The 18,818-nt window shown below is 46.7% G+C and overlaps 1 long non-coding RNA gene and 1 pseudogene across 1 annotated transcript; one reads left to right on the top strand and one right to left on the bottom strand.

Moving 5' to 3' along the window:
* Positions 1–387: 387 nt before the first annotated feature.
* Positions 388–16,862, bottom strand: LOC131381843 (uncharacterized). Its single transcript, XR_009210831.1, has 3 exons — positions 16,727–16,862; positions 12,948–13,084; positions 388–523 (listed from the first exon to the last, which is right to left on the bottom strand). It is a non-coding gene; the product is annotated as an uncharacterized LOC131381843 (long non-coding RNA).
* Positions 16,863–16,875: 13 nt separating this feature from the next.
* Positions 16,876–18,163, top strand: LOC116457949 (riboflavin kinase-like; annotated as a pseudogene).
* The last annotated feature ends 655 nt before the right edge of the window (positions 18,164–18,818 follow it).

Genomic DNA, 18,818 nt, shown 5'->3' with positions numbered 1-18,818 from the left:
AACAAACAAACAACAACAACAAAAAACTGTCCTTTGCTTTGAGGCTATGTCCTTCCTCCTGTATCTTAATACTTTATTTTGAAGTATAACACACATGCAGAGCAGTGCACAGGTCAAAAGCATACCACTCAATGGTATTTCATAAAGTGAGCAACCCCATGCAACTAGCACCCAGATGAAGAACCAAAACATCATGGCACCCCCAATACCCCTCTCATGTTCTCGTTCAGTCACTACCCCTAAGGGTAACCACTATCCTAACTTCTAACACCATAAATTAATGTTGCTTCCTTTTCCCACTATATATAAATGGAATCACATAATAATGTACTTTTTTGACTGTGGTTTCTTTCAGCATCATGTTTATGAGATTTGTCCATGTCTTTTCTGGTAATAGTTCATTTATTCTCTTTGCTATACAACATTCCATGGTGTGAATATAGTACAATTTCATTCTGCTGTTGATGGGCATTTGGGTTATTTCCACTTTGTGGATACTAAAACATCACTGATTCTCCCTAGACTGGAGCAAAAAAAAAAAAAAAAAAAAAAAAAAAAAAAAAAAAATGCTCATAAATTTTTGTAGGGTATATACTTAAGAATAGAATTGAATATATGCATATTTTCAGCTTTAGTGGATACTACCAAGCTATTTCCCAAAGTGGCTATGCCATTTTACACTGCTACCAGGCATATATGAGAGTTCTGGTTGTTTCATATCTTTGTCAAAATTTGATAGTGTTTATCTCTTTCATTTTAGCCATTCTGGTAGGATGTAGTACCTTTTCTCCCTTTTTCATGATAAAATGTACTTTAAAAAATACAATATGGCTGGGCACAGTGGCTTATGCCTGTAATCCTAGCACTTTGAGAGGCTGAGGTGGGAGGATCACTTGAGCCCAGGAATTTGAGACCAGCCTGGGCAATATAGTAATGACACAGGAGTTAAGAAGAAATTACTTAGGCAGATAGTGAGGGTCTGGGAGTCCTTGGCAAGGTTTTCCTTTTCATGAAAAGCAGTCCTAAAATAGTTTTTTTTTTTTTTCTACAAAGAGCAGCCTCTAAAATCGAGCTGCAGACATAGATAAGCAAGCTGGAAGCTTGTACAGGTGAATGCTAGCAGTTGTGCCAACAGGAAAAGGCTACCTGGGACTAGGCATGTTCAAAATGGCAGCTCCATCTTCCCTTCCCTTTGTCAAACCACATGTACAGTAAGGAGAAGACAATATGGCGCCAGCCAGGCAAAGACCCCATTTACATAATAAGATTAGGGTGGGGCGTGCAGCCTTCCCCGAATACTATGTAAACATCATACTGGTCAAACCAATCTGTGAACCCTACATAAATCAGACACTGCCTTCTCAAGCCTGCCTATAAAATTGGGTGTAGTCCACCGCAGGCTGGGTTTTTCCCTTTGGGAGCCCCTCTCTTTCTCAAGGGAGAGAGCTGTTCTCCTTTCTCTTTCTTTTGCCTATTAAACCTCTGCTCCTAAACTTACTCTTCGTGTGTGTTCATGTCCTTAATCTTCTTGGCTCGAGATGATGAACCTGGGTATTTACCGCAGACAACAACACTGCTTCACTGAGACCTCATCTCTACTAAAAAAAATTAAAAATTAGTTGGGCATGGTAGTGCATACCTGTATTCCTGGCTACTTGGGAGCCTGGGAGGGGGAGGGTGCAGTGAACCAAGATTGTGCCACTGCACTGCAATCTGGGTGGCAGAGTGAGACTCTGTCTCAAACAAAAGCGAAAACAATATGATGACCTATAGAAGATGGTAGTTTTGTACTTAAGTCCTTAATGGGCAAATTGAAAGTTGGCTTCCAGATTTCTCTCTCTTTTTTTCTTTTTTTTTTTTTACTCTGTCACCCAGGCTGGAGTGCAGTGGCACGATCTTGGCTCACTGCAAGCTTCGCCTCCCAGGTTCATGCCATTCTCCTGCCTCAGCCTCCTGAGTACCTGGGACTATAGGTGCCTGCCACCATGCCCAGTTAATTTTTTGTATTTTTAGTAGAGACGGGGTTTCACTGTGTTAGCCAGGATGGTCTCGATCTCCTGACCTCGTGATTCGCCTGCCTCAGCCTCCCAAAGTGCTGGGATTAAAGGCGTGAGCCACCGCGCCAAGCCTCCAGATTTCTTTTGAAATTTCACACCTCTAAAATCTTGAAGTCTTATTTATACATTTTTAAGGATTTTTCATTGCTGTTTGAAAAAAGGGTTTAAAAAATAAAAACAAAAAGATCTCCTACCATCCTGTTCCAGTGTGTTTTGTTTTATAAAAAAATCTAGGCACAAACACAGCAGCAATTTGGGTAGGGCTCAGCCAGGTGATTCTTCTGCTCCTTGTGGTATAAAGTGAAATTGATCAGTAACACTTAGCTGCAGCATGGGCTGGTCTGGAGAGTCCAAGATAGCTTCACTCACTTATTTGATAAGCCTTGAGGGAAATGATTAGAAGGCAGGGTTCAGCTAGGATTGTCAACAGGAAAGCCAATGTGTGGCTTCTCCAGCACAATGGCCTCAGGTAGTCAGATTGGCTTCCCTCAGAACAAATGTCTCAAAGTAACTAAGGGAAAGCTGCTTCTGACCAAGCCTCAGAAGTCACTTGGGATAACTTCCACCACATTTTATTGTTCACGCAAGTCTTAAGGCCAGCTCAGATTTAAAGGGAGAGAAACTAGACTGCATTTATCTTGGTAGAGAAATGGCAAGATCACATTGTATAAGAGCATGTGAGATAGCAATACTATTGTGACTCTCTTTGAAAAAAATACCATTTTCCACACCCTCACAATCTACCCTGCCCCTAAGAAAGTAAACCTGGCCAGGATGTATCTGAAGAGTACTGAGAAATTGCAGCAGATATCTCTATCTTTTGCACTTTCCTTATCTCCCTCTTTTACACTCTGCCTTCTTCCACCTTTTCACTTTATTTTCTTACTTCCCTTTCTTTCCCCCAGTCTTTTAGTTAACTAAACTCACAAGGACATGTCTTAGTCCGTTCCTCCCCATCTCTCCTACACATCCGTAAATCTTTGATCCCTGGGTGACAGAGAGATTACTGGGACACTTAGACCGTAGCATGTCAGGCTTGGAAGGGTCTTGACTAATCCCAGATGCACTTTTACATATGAGGAAGTTGAGGCCTAGAGAAGGGACTTTCCCAAGGTCCTACTTCAAGTCAGTAGCAGAGTTCTGGCTAGCACCGCATAAATCATAGCCTAGAGTGGGTCTCAAAGAATGTCAACAGCTTCCTTTCAGTTTCAAATGCCTGGAACTAAAGCCGCTTGTTTCCCTTTCACATTAATTGCCTCATCATTCTAATGTCTTTAGGCCTCTTGGTGAAGGAATGAAACCAATGCTAACAGGCCCCTGTGCCCAGAGAGGCCTGCCCCAGCCCTGGCTTTGGTCCCAGTCTTCAGAGATGGATGAGGGGCTTGTGAATGGAGCAAGTTGGGATCAGTGCAACAGCCCCTGCATGCAGCCCCTGACACCCCCGACACAGCAGCTGCTCCTTTCTAATGCTGAAGTCCAGGGATTCTCTGAACTCTTAACACCAACTGGCAGCCTACAGGCCACTTTTGAAATCTCCTGGGCATCTAGAGATGGTGAATTTAGCTGATAATGACTGCGGTCAGGCTGAGGATAAATCTGAGGTGATATAGGCCAAGAAAACACAACTCTCTGGTCAGGTCCAAGAGACAGCAACTCCGTCATGTTCAAGTCTGTTTCCTCTGATAACAGCTCCAAACAGGCGGAAGCCAGGGCTCGAGGTGGGGGTTGGGGGAGCCCAAGTGGGGCCACCAGCCATCCCATAGCATTAGTGGCTGGATCTTGAGAGGAAGAGCAAGGCTGCAGTTAATGGAGGGGCTTGGCACCGTGCTCCGGAATCTGAATAGTTAGTGATGTGGAGAATGACCTTCTAAAAAGCCTCTCAGAACTTTTTTTTAAAATCCACCAGCACATTGCTTTTAGCTGCAAGACAGCAGCTCTGCAAATCAGTGATAAGCTGAGAGTGCCACCTAGGTGTGCTGTCACCGTGGGGCCACAGTGAGAGGCTCAAGGCTTCTGTGTGCCTGGGGCAGGGGGAGAAATAGTCTCCATGGATGACTCTGTTGATAAGAAGGGACTGAAATAATTATTTTAATTGGTACAGCCTGCAACCTCCTTTAGGGGAGTTGCAACCTCCTTTAGGGCCGTGTTTCTGGCTATCCAGGTCTACCACAGTTTGGCACATATTAGGAGCTCCACAAATACTTGTTATAAAGACCTTCTGGTCCTCCATCCAGGCATGATGGCATCCGTACATCCCCTCCTCCCGGCCTCCTTCCAGCAGATCTCCGCTAGCTCTGACAGGAGGCCTAGGACAGGGGGAAACCCCACTAAGGATTTTTGGTTTCTCCTGGCCACAGATTCAAGACTGACCAACCTTCCCCAGGGGCCCTCGAAGGGGAGTGGTAGAAACGAGTTATGGAGGGGCCTGGGCCTTTCTTCGAGCCAGGGTCCCTCCTTCCAGCTCATGGATACCTTCTCTCCAAAGAAAGGAAGGCGCAATTTCTTTCCCTTATACTCCCCTAAAAAAGGAAAGGAAAACTTCAAACAGGAAGAAACATCATTAAACCAGATGATACATCATCAGCTAACAGTGTCATTTCCCAACCTGTGGTTGGCCAGAGCCTGAACCTGGCCCTCATCCACACAGCGTGCTGCCGTGGCTGCAGCAACTGAAGTTGAAATTGTAAGAGCAGCTGCCAGATTGGGCACGGAGCCAAGCAACTGGGGGCCCATCCGGTGTTTCTCTCCAAGCTCTGCAATCTTTCTATTGCATCTTATCAGGGCTGCCATGTGTCATCATAGCCTCTACTGAGTGCTTCCTCTCTGCCAGCCACTCTTCTAAGAACTCTACAGGGATTATCGTGCTTAGTTCTTTCCCCACAACTCTATGAAGTAGGCATTATTGTTCCCATTTTACAGATGAGGAAACTGAGGCATAGAGGAGTTACAAGAACTTACCCAAGGCCCCCAGAGGTGGAGCCAGGATTAAATCCCAAGGGGGTGACACTGGAGCCCACACTCCTGGCCCCACCATGGGCTAACTCTGCAAAATGCACGGCCTTAGAAGACTTCCAACCTACACTGTGGTGAGTGGCTGGTCTACAGTCAGCAGTCAATAAGCTCCATGCCTTAGAGCATTGGGTACCATACTAGGTGCCACTCTCTCCCCCGGCTGCGGGACCGCTCTGCTTCTGCCGCAGGCATTGCCTTTCCCTCAGGCACAGGAGTGTCTCGGCCACAGGGAGAATGAGCTACATGTGTGGGTAGTGGAGCAGCTTGTAATTTCCAGAAAAAGAACTTGGAGTCCCATCTTGCTGTCACCTGCTGCGCCTGGAGTCACTTTCAAATCTGTCATCTGTACCCGTGGGCCCTTTGTGACACCTCAGACAGTCCCAGGACAGACCCCAGCAGGAAGCCCCAGTCTAACATAACCTGCCTGGCAAAAGAAAATAGAAACAGGCTGGGCGCAGTGGCTCGTGCCTGGAATCCCAGCACTGTGGGAGGCCAAGCTGGGCGGATCACCTGAGGTCAGGAGTTGGAGACCAGCCTGACCAACATGGAGAAACCCCATCTCTACTAAAAGTACAAAATTAGCTGGGAGTGATGGCGCATGCTTGTAATCCCAGCTACCCAAGAGAATGAGGCAGGAGAATTGCTTGAACCCGGGAGACAGAGGTTGCGGTGAGTGGAGATTGCACCGTTGCACTCTAGCCTGGGAAACAAGAGCAAAACTCTGTTTCAACAACAACAACAAAAAAAACGAACAAACAAGAAAATAGATACAGCCCCTGGGGAAACTGCCTGACCATACACTCTCTGCCTTTAAACAGAAACTTCCGGCCGGGCGCGGTGGCTCACGCTTGTAATCCCAGCACTTTGGGAGGCCGAGGCGGGCGGATCACGAGGTCAGGAGATCGAGACCACGGTGAAACCCCGTCTCTACTAAAAATACAAAAAATTAGCCGGGCGTGGTGGCGGGCGCCTGTAGTCCCAGCTACTCGGAGAGGCTGAGGCAGGAGAATGGCGTGAACCCGGGAGGCGGAGCTTGCAGTGAGCCGAGATCGCGCCACTGCACTCCAGCCTGGGCGACAGAGCGAGACTCCGTCTCAAAAAAAAAAAAGAAAAAAAAAAAAAACAAACAGAAACTTCCTGGATCACCACATCCCCTTTCCATTCTCAACTAGCCATGCAGTGCTTGCCTGCGGGCTTGCCTCTACTTAACCCCTGACTCTTGCCCCCTCTCACCTCTCCTCTCTGGCTCTCTCCTGTTCCTACGCTAGGGATCCACTTCCCACGGGCTGTCTCAATCCTGAGTCAGATTCTCTGTCCTCCTCCTCCTACATCTGCTCCCACCTCTGTACCCAGCTCACTCTCTTTCTCCCACACTCTGTCTTTATTCCAATTCCTTGCTTTTTCCTGGCTTCCTTGCCTTTTTGCCTTTATCCAAAACTGAGGATCCCTCCTCATCCAACTCCTATCCCATCAAACACAACTCCCACACCTACCGCATAACTCTAATCCTCTCTCCTAGGCTCCAACACATTGAGGATGAAGCCTCAGGGTCCAGACAACAGAGGACCCCCTGGCAGGTTTCTCAGTGGGCTCAGGGTGAAAATCTGCTGGCCAAGGGGATGAGACCTGTTTCTTACAACTCTGTGCTGTGCGCTCTGAAGCTGAAGCTGTCTTCCTCTGCCATTTTCCAGGGGCGCAGAAGCTTGAGCCTTTTTGCATTAATTCCCTGGCTTGCTTTCACTCAGAGTCCAGGACTTGGTAGCATGCTAATTTATGCAAACCAAATGCAAATGAATATAGAAAACTATGTGACCCTGGATTTACTGGAAATCAGAGGCTCCCCTTACGGGAAGACTTAGGGAAATTTTGCAATCTACTTCCCAAGAGAAATATTAAAATAGAATGGCTTTCAGTTTGGGGTCAGGGAGGGATGTGGCTGGAAGTCATTCAGAGGAAAGAGCGCAGTCTGGGTTCCGTGTGCATCCTCTAAGCCACCCAACAGAAGGCAGAGGAAGAAAAAGTATCTGGCTGCCAAGCCTGTGCCTCCTTTCTCCTGTCTTGACGCTGAGCTCTGGTTTAGCTCCACGGCCTGTCAAAACCACCCAACAATGTGCACGCCTGAGAACAGATCTTCTGGGCTGTACTGCCTCTTTGGAAACAGGGTCATTTTATTTATATCTTACTTCCCATGACAGCACTTCACTATTCTCCTCTCCCCTTACATCTCCCTACACTGACCCTCTTGAACTTGGCTCTCACTGGATATGGCCAGTCAAGTGCACAGAATGTTCTGGGACATTGTTCTGGAACCCGATCAGGGGTTAGGCATTCTGGAGGTTCCTATAAAGCAAACCTCAGAGGATTGCTAAGGGGTAGGTCAACTCAGCCACAAAGGCTTAGGTGCCTCATTTCTTGAAGAAGGGAGAAAAGGACCACTCCGAGAAAGGACAGGAGGGATGAAGGTGGCCCCTGAAGCCTCAGCCCGTTCTTCTGATCCTAAACAGAAATGTGCTGAATGACCCCAAAATATAGAAACTGACCTCTTCTGGCCAGGAGCAGTGGCTCATGCCTGTAATCCTAGCACTTGGCAGATCGCTTGAGCACAGGAGTTCGAGACCAGCCGGGGAAACATGGCAAAACCCAGTCTGTACAAAAACACAAACAAATTAGCTGGGCATGGTGGCACTTGTAGTCCCAGCTACTCAGGAGGCTAAGGCAAGAGGATCACTTCAGCCTGGGAGGCCGAGTTTGCAGTGAACTGAGATTACACCACTACACTCCAGCCCGGGCAACAGAGCCAAACCCTGTCAAAAAAAAAAAGAAAGAGAAAAGAAAGAAAGAGAGAGAGAGAGAGAGAGAAGGAAAAGAAAAGAAGGAAGGAAGGAAGGAAAGAAAGAAAGAAGGAAGGAAGGAAGGAAAGAGAGAAAGAAGAAAACAAAGAAAGAGAAAAGAAGGAAGGAAGGAAGGGAGGGAGGGAGGAGAAAAGAAGAAAAAAGAAACTGACCTTTTCTTAAAGATCTCAAGAGAAGGAAAGATTCTTCTTTCCAAAGTCTTGGTAATAGTCCAGTAGTTTCATCAGATTTTTTTCCTTCTATTAACATAAATTCTTGGTGCTGCCACGGAAGTCATTTTCTTCTGGTACTTTCCTCAAGGTAACTAAAGAACAACTGTTCCTGATTATTCAGTTAATAGCTCAGCAAAACCTTCACATATGTTGTGAAAAGACCTTAAGAAAAACTCCCTCAAGCTTCAGGGACCACCTTGCTGCCTCCTTGAAAGATCACTCAAACTCAACCCTCTACTCCCAGGGCATAGGAGCTGTGTGTGCTGATCCATATTCCCCTAATGAGATAAAAGTTTGCTGAAGGCCAACTTTCAACTAGTCAATATTTGAGATTGCCCAGAGGAAGGAAAAAGTGCTCATCTGTATATTTAAAATGGGAAGGGTGCACTGGGTATCAAGCACGTCATGTATACTATTTCCTCTAAGTCTCACAACAGTCCCACGAGATCTGTATTACTCCCATTATACAGATGAGGGAACTAAGGCTAAGAAAGTTGAAGTCATTTGCTCAAGGTCACAAAGCTGATGAATAGCTGTGGCAGAACCTTCTAATGCTCATTAGTATCCATTCTCTTCATTTTTAGACACATGCTCAACTACATTTCCTAGCTCTCTTGCAGTTAGGCAGGCCACATGACTGAGTTCTGGCCACTGAAATGGGGACAGAAGTGATTTTTTTCCACTTTCAGGCCTGGCCCATGAAGACTTTGCAGATGAACCTCCGCTTCCCTTTTTCACATCACTCTCTGGATGACCCAGGGTACCATGGAGCCCTGTGATGAAGATGGGAGGAGCTTGGATCCCTGAATGACTACATGGAGCAGAGCATCCTTCATCCTGCCTTCTGCCCCCTGCACTAGATTACAACTTAGATGAGATAAAGTTTCACTGTGATATGCCACTGAGAGTTTATCCTCAATAACAGCATGGTGGGGGCAAGATCTGAAACCAAGCATGTCAAACTCCAAAGACCATATTTTCTCATTAAGCCATATGGCCAAACAATATAGCAGAAATGTAAAAGTTGAACTATAAAATGTTATCTAATCTCACACTTCATCTCTCCCCCTCTATCCCTCTTCCATAACCAAGAACTAGATTCCTAGAACCAAGAACTTTAGATTCCTAAAGATTTTAGAGAAATTGCATATACAAAAACGTAAAATCAAGCAAGTAACTGATAAATATTTGTTGGCTGCATACAACAACATGGGAGACAAAACTGCTTTTGTTGTTATTGGAGAGCTGGAGAAACCTCTTCAGCATTCATGCCAAAAACAGTCCTCTCCACCACCTTCGTCCAAGAATCACTTCCACCTGTGGCTTCATCCCATGTATGTGGAGCTATGAATTTAGAGGACATGGAACATGGTTGTTGCCATCATGAAAGCCTACCAAAGCCATTATCAGTGATTGATAGCTCACCATTGCATCCTGTCATCCCTGCCCCAAGCCAATGAGAGCTGAGTAAATATCATATAAGGACTACACTATGATCATGACAGAAGAAACAGACTTAATCAGCCTTTCTCCCGCAGGCTGTCATTCTACAAAATATAAGCTAAGATTAACCTGTAGTTTTGGCATGATAGAATCAGACCAATCTGATTTTGAAATGAGGGGCAGGAAAAGGATTATTGGCAAGAAGGGAAAAATAAACAGTAAAGGTTTTAAAATTTTTCCATTAAGATAGGAAATTGGCTGGGCGAGGTGGCTCACGCCTGTAATCCCAGCACTTTGGGAGGCTGAGGCGGGCAGATCACCTGAGGTCAGGAGTTAGAGACCAGCCTGGCCAACATGGTGAAACCCCGTCTCTACTAAAAATACCAAAAAATTAGCCGGGCATGGTGGCAGGCACCTGTAATCCCAACTACTTGGGAGGCTGAGGCAGGAGAATTGCTTGAACCTGGGAGATGGAGGTTGTAGTGAGCCGAGGTCATGCCATTGCACTCCAGCCTGGGCAACAACAGCAAAACTCTATCTCAAAAAAAAAAAAAAAAAAAAAAGGTGAGAAATCCTTTAGGTATAATTTACAGGGGCTAGGAAGGTCTCTCCTGTTCCCCTCAAACATTTCCACCAAGGTCTAGAGAATAATTCATTGTTTTTTTTTCTTTTTTTTTTTTTCTTTTTTTGAGACAGCCTGTTGCCCAGGCTGGAGTGCAGTGGTGTAAACACAGCTCACTGCGGCCCCACGTGCTTGGATTATGGGTGTTGAGCCACTGTACCCATCGAGAGAATTGATTCTTGGTCTTAACACTTTGTCCCTCCCCCTTTAAATGCTGGGCTGGTCTCTCTGGAAGAGTAACCCACAGCTGTCTTATTAATCAATTATGCTTTATTTTGATTCAGGACTTGGGGGGAATTAATATTTATTGAGTCCTTATAATCTGCCAATTATGGTTTCAGGATCTTTAAATACATTGTTTTGGCTGAGTGTGGTGCCTCAGACCTGTAATCCCAACACTTTGGGAGGCTGAGGCGGGAGGATTGCTTGAGGCCAGAAGTTTGAGACTAGCATTGGCAACATAGTGAGAATCTCTCTCTACAAAAATTTTAAAAATTATCTAGGCATGGTGGCAGGTGCCTGTAGTCCTAGCTACTCACAGGAGGCTAAAGCGGGAAAATCACTTGAGCCCAGGAGTTTAAGGTTGCAGTGAGCTGATCACACCAGCCCAGGCAACAGAGCAAAATCTACCCTTCAAAACAACAACAACGATATATATACATTTTTTTTTTTTACTCAATTTTCACCTTTTACAGATGGGCAAACTGAAACTCAGAGAAGCTTAGTAATGGCCCATGACCACAGTGGCAGAAGCTGGATTTGAACTCAGCTTTGTCTAATTCCAAAGCCCTTGCTCATTGCACTATGCCAGTGTTTCTTTTTTTTTTTTTTTTTTTTTTTAGATGGAGTCTTGTTCTGTCAAGCAGGCTGGAGTGCAGTGACGCGGTCTTGCCTCACTGCAAACTGCACCTCCCAGGCTCAAGTGATTCTCGTGCCTCAGCCTCCCAAGTAGCTGGGACTACAGGTGCCTGCCACCATGGCTGGCTAATTTTTGTATTTTTAGTAGAGACGGGGTTTCACCATGTTGGCCAGACTGGTCTCAAACTGCTGACCTCAAGTGATCCTCCCACTTCGGCCTCCCAAAGTGCTGGGATGACAGGTATGAGCCGCCATGCCCAGCCCAGTGTTTCTTGATCTAGGGGGCTCTTCAGAATCACCAAGGGGACAGTTAAAAATTCAGATTCCTGGCCTTGGCCCCAGCCTCCTCAATCACTTTCCTGGGGGCAGAGCTCAGCAATCTGTGTTTTCGTACAACCCCAGATGCAAGTGAAGATGAGCCAAGTTTGGGAAATATCACACTGTGCTTTGCCGTGGGAAATTGGAAGAGGGTAAGTCGAGCGGGGATGGTGAGGGAATGCAGGGAGGAGGGAACAGAAAGGGACCTTCTACAGTGCTGCTCAGGGCTGGCCCTGCTTAGACAGACACTGGCGCCTGTCCCAGGAGTTGAGCTCCTGACTGTGGAACCTGGAGGAAGAACCTCAAATCAAGAAACAGACTTCCCAGTCGAATGTTCCCCACATCTCTACTGTGGAAAGGGGGTATCATGAATGTAGAATTCAGCTGCAAAAAGTCATCTCCAGGCCTATTTTTAAATTCACCATAAATAAAGAAAAGCTTGTCAACATTCAAAATGCGCTAGTCCTTTTCCTGCTTCAATAAAACAGCCTTGATTTGGTGCTCACTACTTCCAAGCCTGTGACCCAGAGGCAGCTGGGATGAAGCTGGCTGCCACGCTGTCTTGGAAGCCAATTCATAAAGAATGGAGCCAAAATGCGGATGAGGGTACTGTTTAGGTGTGAGGAACTGAATGGCTACCTTAAAAAATTTTAGTATATTCTTGTATATACATAGGCGCTATAAGAGCTTGACTTGGGAATGGTAATAACTGCTGCCGTTTATTGAGAGCTTAACTTTGTACGGATTCACAATCCCTTATCCACAGGTTGACCATGTAATTTATCATTGCAAACCAGGCAATTTTGAAAGTGAAAAGGAGGGGTGGGGGAGCTATCAATAATTTCACCAGGACTATAATTGTAAAACTGGGATGTATGATCACCTGATTTATCCAAAACCCTGCAAACGTGCTTCAAGTTCAGACTTTTTTTAGATTTTGTAAAGGTAATACTGTGTACATGCATATGTGTGTATGTGTATATATACTGTATGTATGTAGAGGGATCCAGGGCAGTACCTCATAATCACCACATTATATTTCTGCAGAAAATGTATGAATATTCACAACAAATGGAATAGACACATCAGGTCAGATTCTGCTGACTAATGATTTATGAAAATACTTTTTCATAAAAGTTTTCAGAGAAACTTGGAAAATTCTTTTTAAAATTGTGGAAAGGGCTTATGGACCTGTACCAAGAGCTTTGCTAAGTGTCTTTTTTATTTTTTTATTTTTTTGAGACAGCGTCTTGCTCTGTCGCCCAGGCTGGAGTGCAGTGGCGTCATCTCAGCTCACTGCAGGCTCCGCCCCCCGGGCTCATGCCGTTCTCCTGCCTCAGCCTCCCGAGTAGCTGGGACTACAGGCGCCCACCACCACGCCTGGCTAATTTTTTGTATTTTTAGTAGAGAGGGGGTTTCACCATGTTAGCCAGGATGGTCTCGATCTCCTGACCTCGTGATCCACCTGCCTCGGCCTCCCAAAGTGCTGGGATTACAGGCGTGAGCCACCACGCCCGGTCGCTAAGTGTCTTTAATTGCGTAGCAGAGACACTAGCTGTCCCACTGTAAATACCCTCTCCTTCTCCTTCTCCCTCGATACTAGAATCTCCAACTTGTGTCTGGATCCAAGGCTGTCTGGAGTAAAGACTATGCTTCCCAGCCTTCCTTGCAGCTAGGTGTGGTCATGTGACTAATATCTGCCAATGAGATCTGTAAATGGAAAGATGTGATCAGGGCTGATAGTTACCCCACATGCCCAGGTAGAGATGTACCTGTTGTTTATATCTGGCATTCGTTCTGATTAGCTGAAACCCATGCCTTACTGGTCGTTAAATATTTTCAAAATTACTCCCGGTGTAAAACTTTTAGGAAGTCTCCTTAAAGGGACAGGCATGTCCTTCTGCCATCCCTCAGTCTTCCTTGCTGCTGGCTACAATGTGGACCCTGATCACTCACTCCACTTTGGGTCATGAAGATGAGGGCCACAACCTGAAGAGGGTGAAACTGAAAGCTGGAAGGGTCCTGGGTCTCGGTGACTCCTTGGATGGCCTACCTTTGGACTTTTACATGAGAGAAGAAAACCTTTTTGTGTTAAGTCACTGGTCGTTTGTGTTTTCAGTCTTTCTCAAAATAACTGTATTCTAGGGTTTGCTCCGACCATGCTGCTTAACAAACAACCCTGAAATCTCAGATGGCAATTGTATTTATTTCTCATTCAATAGCCTGCACATCAGATGATGTGGCTCTACTTCAGGCTGTGGGTCTTCGTCCTGGGACTAGCAGACACTCAAGACAAGCTCTAGCAGACACTCAGGACAAGCTCTCCTCATGACCAGTAAAGCTCAGGAGATGAAGCCAAAACACACAAACCCACTTAAAGCTCCTGCTAGTGTTGCTCTCATATTCCATTGGCCAAAACAAGTCACAGGACAGCCTGACATCAAGGGGAGAGAAAATAGAGGAAGAAAGGATAAACACCTGTTGTTGATACACAGAACTGATACATGTGCAACCCAGGCCTACAGCTGCACAGGCACCAGGGGCTTCTGAGCATTCTGGGCTCCTTCCAGCCCTCCCAGCATCACTGAGGCGGGGTGGGGGGACCACTGCTCCCTCCCTGATCATGGCCTGAAATTCCAAGTGTTTGCCCCCCCACCCCAACCCCGAGGACACTACCAAGTACGTGGCAACAGGAAAGTCTCTCTTCCTTTGACTGCCCCTCTCTACAGTCACCCCAGACCACACACCAGGCTGTACAGGTGTCTCTGGCAGTCTTTCCCAAAGGGGTGAGGAGAAATGTTAAAGCTGGGAGCTCTGCTGCCTTACATTTGTGTGTCTCCCAAGGCTCCCCTTCTTCCAAACTTCCTTTGAGAATTTCTACCCAGTGGCTGCGTGCAGGTCTTTCCCACACATCCAGGAGCACCTGGCACTTCTGGAAGTTTGCTCAGAAGAGGAAGGAAGTGCATTTCCTACAGTTCCCCAATAAAACTCTCCCAGGGCCTCATTGTCCAACTGCCAGGACCCACCCCCAATTCATTAACCATAAGGTTTAGGAAGGGGATTTGGCAAGTCAACCTCAGCCATATCCAAATGCCTGAAAGAAAACACCAAGAGAAGTTGGGGGGCAGGGTGAACGTTGGGGATATTGCCAGTAGGTAAGTGGGTCTGGGGGAAGAACAGACCTGGAAGATTTTACCACAGACTATGTGACTTCTGGAAACCCGATCCCTTTTCTGGGCCTTTATTTGTTTTAGTGTTGTTTTATTTGTTGAAAGAAGGGGATTGCCCTTGATGGCATTTAAGGTTTCTTCTAGTTCTAACAGCCTGTGATCTAAGGAGCAAGGGGTGAGAAGGAAAAGACCAGCATATGGGTGTCCAGAGGGACACAGCCTGGTGGGGGCCCAGTCACCTGGGGATAGCATGAGGCTAAAGTTCAAGTTCTTCAGCCCTTATCAGATTGTAGTCCTTATCACCAAGCTTAGTTTTACCTCTCAGCCACATTCAGGGCCATGGACTAAGGCCACAAAAATTGTGCACAACAGGGGCTACCTATCATGACGACTGCAGTATGTATGGTATCCCCCAGAGTTAGAGCAGTTCTGGCCTCATCGCTTGCCACTCTCTGCCTCAAACCTCAGTTCCAGCAACTCCAAACTATCCTCAGTTCTCAGCACACGTCATGGTGCCTTCCGCAGTTCCCTCTCCCTGCGACATCACTATCCCTTGATCTCCCTTCCCCCGCCCCCACCTTCCCCTGACTATTGCCTACTCATCCTTCAACGTTCAGCTGAGCCTCCTCCCCACCCAGGTTCGGAGCCCCTCTGCGTCACTCCCATAATGCCTTATCACTGCACTCCCTACACTGTATTGTACCTATCTGCTGTGAACCTCTAACTACTGTCCTACTAGACTCCCAGCTTCCTTGGGGGCTGAGGGGAGAAACTGTGTCTTATCTATCTTATTTTAGTCCAATGTCTTTCACAATACCAGACAAATGATAAATGGGCAATGTTTGATGCATGAACAAAGAAACAAACGAACTGGGAAGGACAACTAAAAGGAATGTCACATGTAGATGGTATAGGCCACCTTTGTTTCTCCCCCACACCCCAGCTGCCACACATGCTACATCTGTAGTTCAGTGAAATCATGTCAATAAACACCAAGGGTGAATGGTAACCTTTGAGCTAGGGAAAATAAATTGCCCGGGGAAGAAGCCTGTTGTCTGGTAGGCAAGAAAAGCCTTCCTTAATGATGGTGGAGAAGAGAGTAAGGTTGGGATGTAACGTCGACTGGGGGCAGGATAGTCAGGAAAGAAGTCTTGAGGAGAGCAGGACTTGAGGGGCCAGTGAGGAGGAGGCTGGGTTTCGTGGGCAAATGGAGACCAAGCTGTCACACACCTGTGGCTCCACCAAGACAAGAAAGAGCCTGTGGCCTGGCCAGAGAGGGGGAAGAGGATTTGAGTTGGAAATCTGAGTATGAGGTGTATGAGAGCAGTGGGAGGGCTCCAGCTGAAGGGGACTGAGACACAGAGCGACCCAGAGGGCAGAAGGAGGTGGCGCCCCTCCGCCCCCTTCTCCGACTCCCCCGGACTGTGCCCAAGGTGTCCAGAGCTGCCTCAAGCCCGGTGGTCTAAGCAGGAGACTTGGTGATGCTCCTTCAGGGACTGGCTTCAGGAAGTTAAGTGGGCCTGATAATCTGGCGGAAATTTCTGTTTGTTTAGAGAAGATGATTAAAATTGCCTAGTCACTGGATTGGAATACTCAAGAATGAGTTTAATTGAGAAGAGAATGTTTCTTTTTAGATGAGGCAATAACCACCATTGCTGAGTTTGTTTGCACCAAGGGGAATAACTTAAATATCTGAAATGTCTGAATTGTAGTGGTTGTTGGAGAGGACGTTTGACGTGTCCTAAGATGATGGCCGGGGTGGGAGCTAGGGCTGTCATGAAGTGTAAGGATTGAACCTTACCCTGAAACCTCCATCAAAGAGGTCACTTAGCACAGATTATGTTAGGTAACATGGGGTACCTTAAAATGGCGCCGTACCTTAAGATGGGGCCGGTTCCGGGTTCTTCTCCCCTCCTTGACCGGGCACTGTCTGAACCCGCCAAAGGAGGGCCAATCAGAAAGAAGCATCTCCCGCCTTCCCTTGGGGCCGCCCCTAGCCCAATCCACGTAGGCCCAAGGGATATAAAACCCAGCACAGCAGCAGCCCTCTCTCTCTTCTCTTCCTTCTCCTTGCGTGGTGCCACTAGATACCTCCAATAAAGATCTCTTGACCGTGACCGGTGTAGTTCGGTCTCCGCCCAGCCCCTTTCAGATTAAAATCCAGGATTTCACCTCAACATACCCTATGAATCTGCCCTCTCTGGAGCCAGGAGCAGCCAGTTCAGGACTTTCACTGGCCTGGCATCCGGCTCTGGTCTCACTTCACTTCCCAGTTGGCTGAGAGGCGGCACTGTGCGCCTGCACGCGTTTGGGCTGTGTGCGCATGTGCGGATGCGGGTGTGCGGATGCGGGTGTGCGGATGCGGGTGTGCGCATGCACATCGCTGGCTGCGCGCGGTCTTGCCAAGCACGCTTAGGCAAACCTCGCCCCGACCGGGGCCTCAGGCGTGGTGAAACTGATGCTGTGCGAATACGTGTTTGATTCAGTGTAAATGGAGGTGTTTCGGAAGAATCCAAGATTTGCGTCAATACAGTAGAACTTACACAATCCAAGACCACCTGTTGCTTCTGTCTTCCTCCTCCAAATCATCCCTGAGAAGCCTCTGCTCCCATCGGTGTCGTCCCTGGGGACCCCCATCAGAGAAGTGTGTGGGAGAAGCAGGTGCAGGTCACAGTCCTCCCTAGTCCAGCTGCCTCAGAAACTATTCCTGGGGTCGGCAGCGTGAGGGAACCACCCACCACCGCGTGTCGTGGGCGTCTGTACCAGCACAGAGTTCACGCCCTGTTCCCCGATGGACGGCCTTGTGCGGGGCTCTGAGCCATGCGTGGACTGGGCCACAGCCCGTGCCCGAGCGAGCAGATTGCATTCTGAGGCACCTGCTCTACTTCTACCCAGGCCAGGTGCTGTGGATCCAAGCACTGGGCACGGCCACAGCGAACTTTCCTGAACAAGTAGTACTCTTCCAGCTGATGCATGCACTGGCATTTGTTATGGTTGGGCCAGTGCTGGAAGTGGAGATGTCTGTAAGATGATCATGAGGATAGGATGGAACCCATACTCTACGAAAACAAAGAACTCCATGGAAACGCATATCATGGGTATCTTCAAAGAGGACTTCCGTGGCGAGATCTTCAATGTGTCCATCCTTGGCTACCTCAGACCTGAAAGAACTTTCATTCTTTAGAGTCACTTATTTCGGCAATTCAAGGTGATATTGAGGAAACTAAGAAACGCCTACATTTACCAGAACATTTGAAACTTAAAGAAGATCATTTCGGCCGGGCGCGGTGGCTCACGCTTGTAATCCCAGCACTTTGGGAGGCCGAGGCGGGCAGATCACGAGGTCAGGAGATGGAGACCACGGTGAAACCCCGTCTCTACTAAAAATACAAAAAATTAGCCGGGCGTGGTGGCGGGCGCCTGTAGTCCCAGCTACTTGGAGAGGCTGAGGCAGGAGAATGGCGTGAACCCGGGAGGCGGAGCTTGCAGTGAGCCGAGACTGCGCCACTGCACTCCAGCCTGGGTGACAGAGCGAGACTCCGTCTCAAAAAAAAAAAAAAAAAAAAAAGAAGAGCATTTCTTTCAGGTTCCTTAAAGCAAAATAATGAATGGCCACTGATTAAAAAAAAAAAAAAATCTTATTTATTCGTTCACTGTATTCTAGTATTTCACTGCTTACAGCTGTCCAGTCTCACCTTGGTTATAGTTTTAAAATCAAACATTTTCCTACAGCTGTGAACTAGTTTAAACAAAACAACGTAGCTACTACATTGTGCTTCAACTGTTAAATTATTAACAGGTTTTATTTATTTAAATACATAAAAAGCTTTATTTAAAAATCAAGATTTTCAAACTATGTTGATTAGAATGTACCACTAGAAGGGTATTAAGTGTCTTATAATGGAAATGAAATGTATATAAGTATGGGTTAAGAGGCAAGTCACTAATTTGAGATGAGAACTGTAGTTCTCATGGAAAAAAACCAGCATGTATGTACTTGTATAGCATATACTCCTAAACAGAGAAGGCTTATAAAAGTAAATACATTAAATAGGAGTTTTATAGTTTATTATAAACCTAAGGGGAAAACTCCAGACTTTATATTGTGATATATGATGCATTAATATATAAGAATGAAGACATTTGTGAAATTTTGTTTTTTGTCATTTTCTTTCTTTCTTTTATTAATTAATTAATTTTTTTTATTTTATTTTATCTGTCACCCAGGCTGGAGTGCCGTGGTGCAATCTCGGCTCACTGCAAGCTCCGCCTCC

This window comes from Hylobates moloch, unplaced genomic scaffold, assembly GCF_009828535.3.
Source record: "Hylobates moloch isolate HMO894 unplaced genomic scaffold, HMol_V3 SCAFFOLD_18, whole genome shotgun sequence".
NCBI classification, from domain to species: Eukaryota; Metazoa; Chordata; class Mammalia; order Primates; family Hylobatidae; genus Hylobates; species Hylobates moloch.
This window is presented reverse-complemented; position numbering and strand designations above follow the sequence as displayed.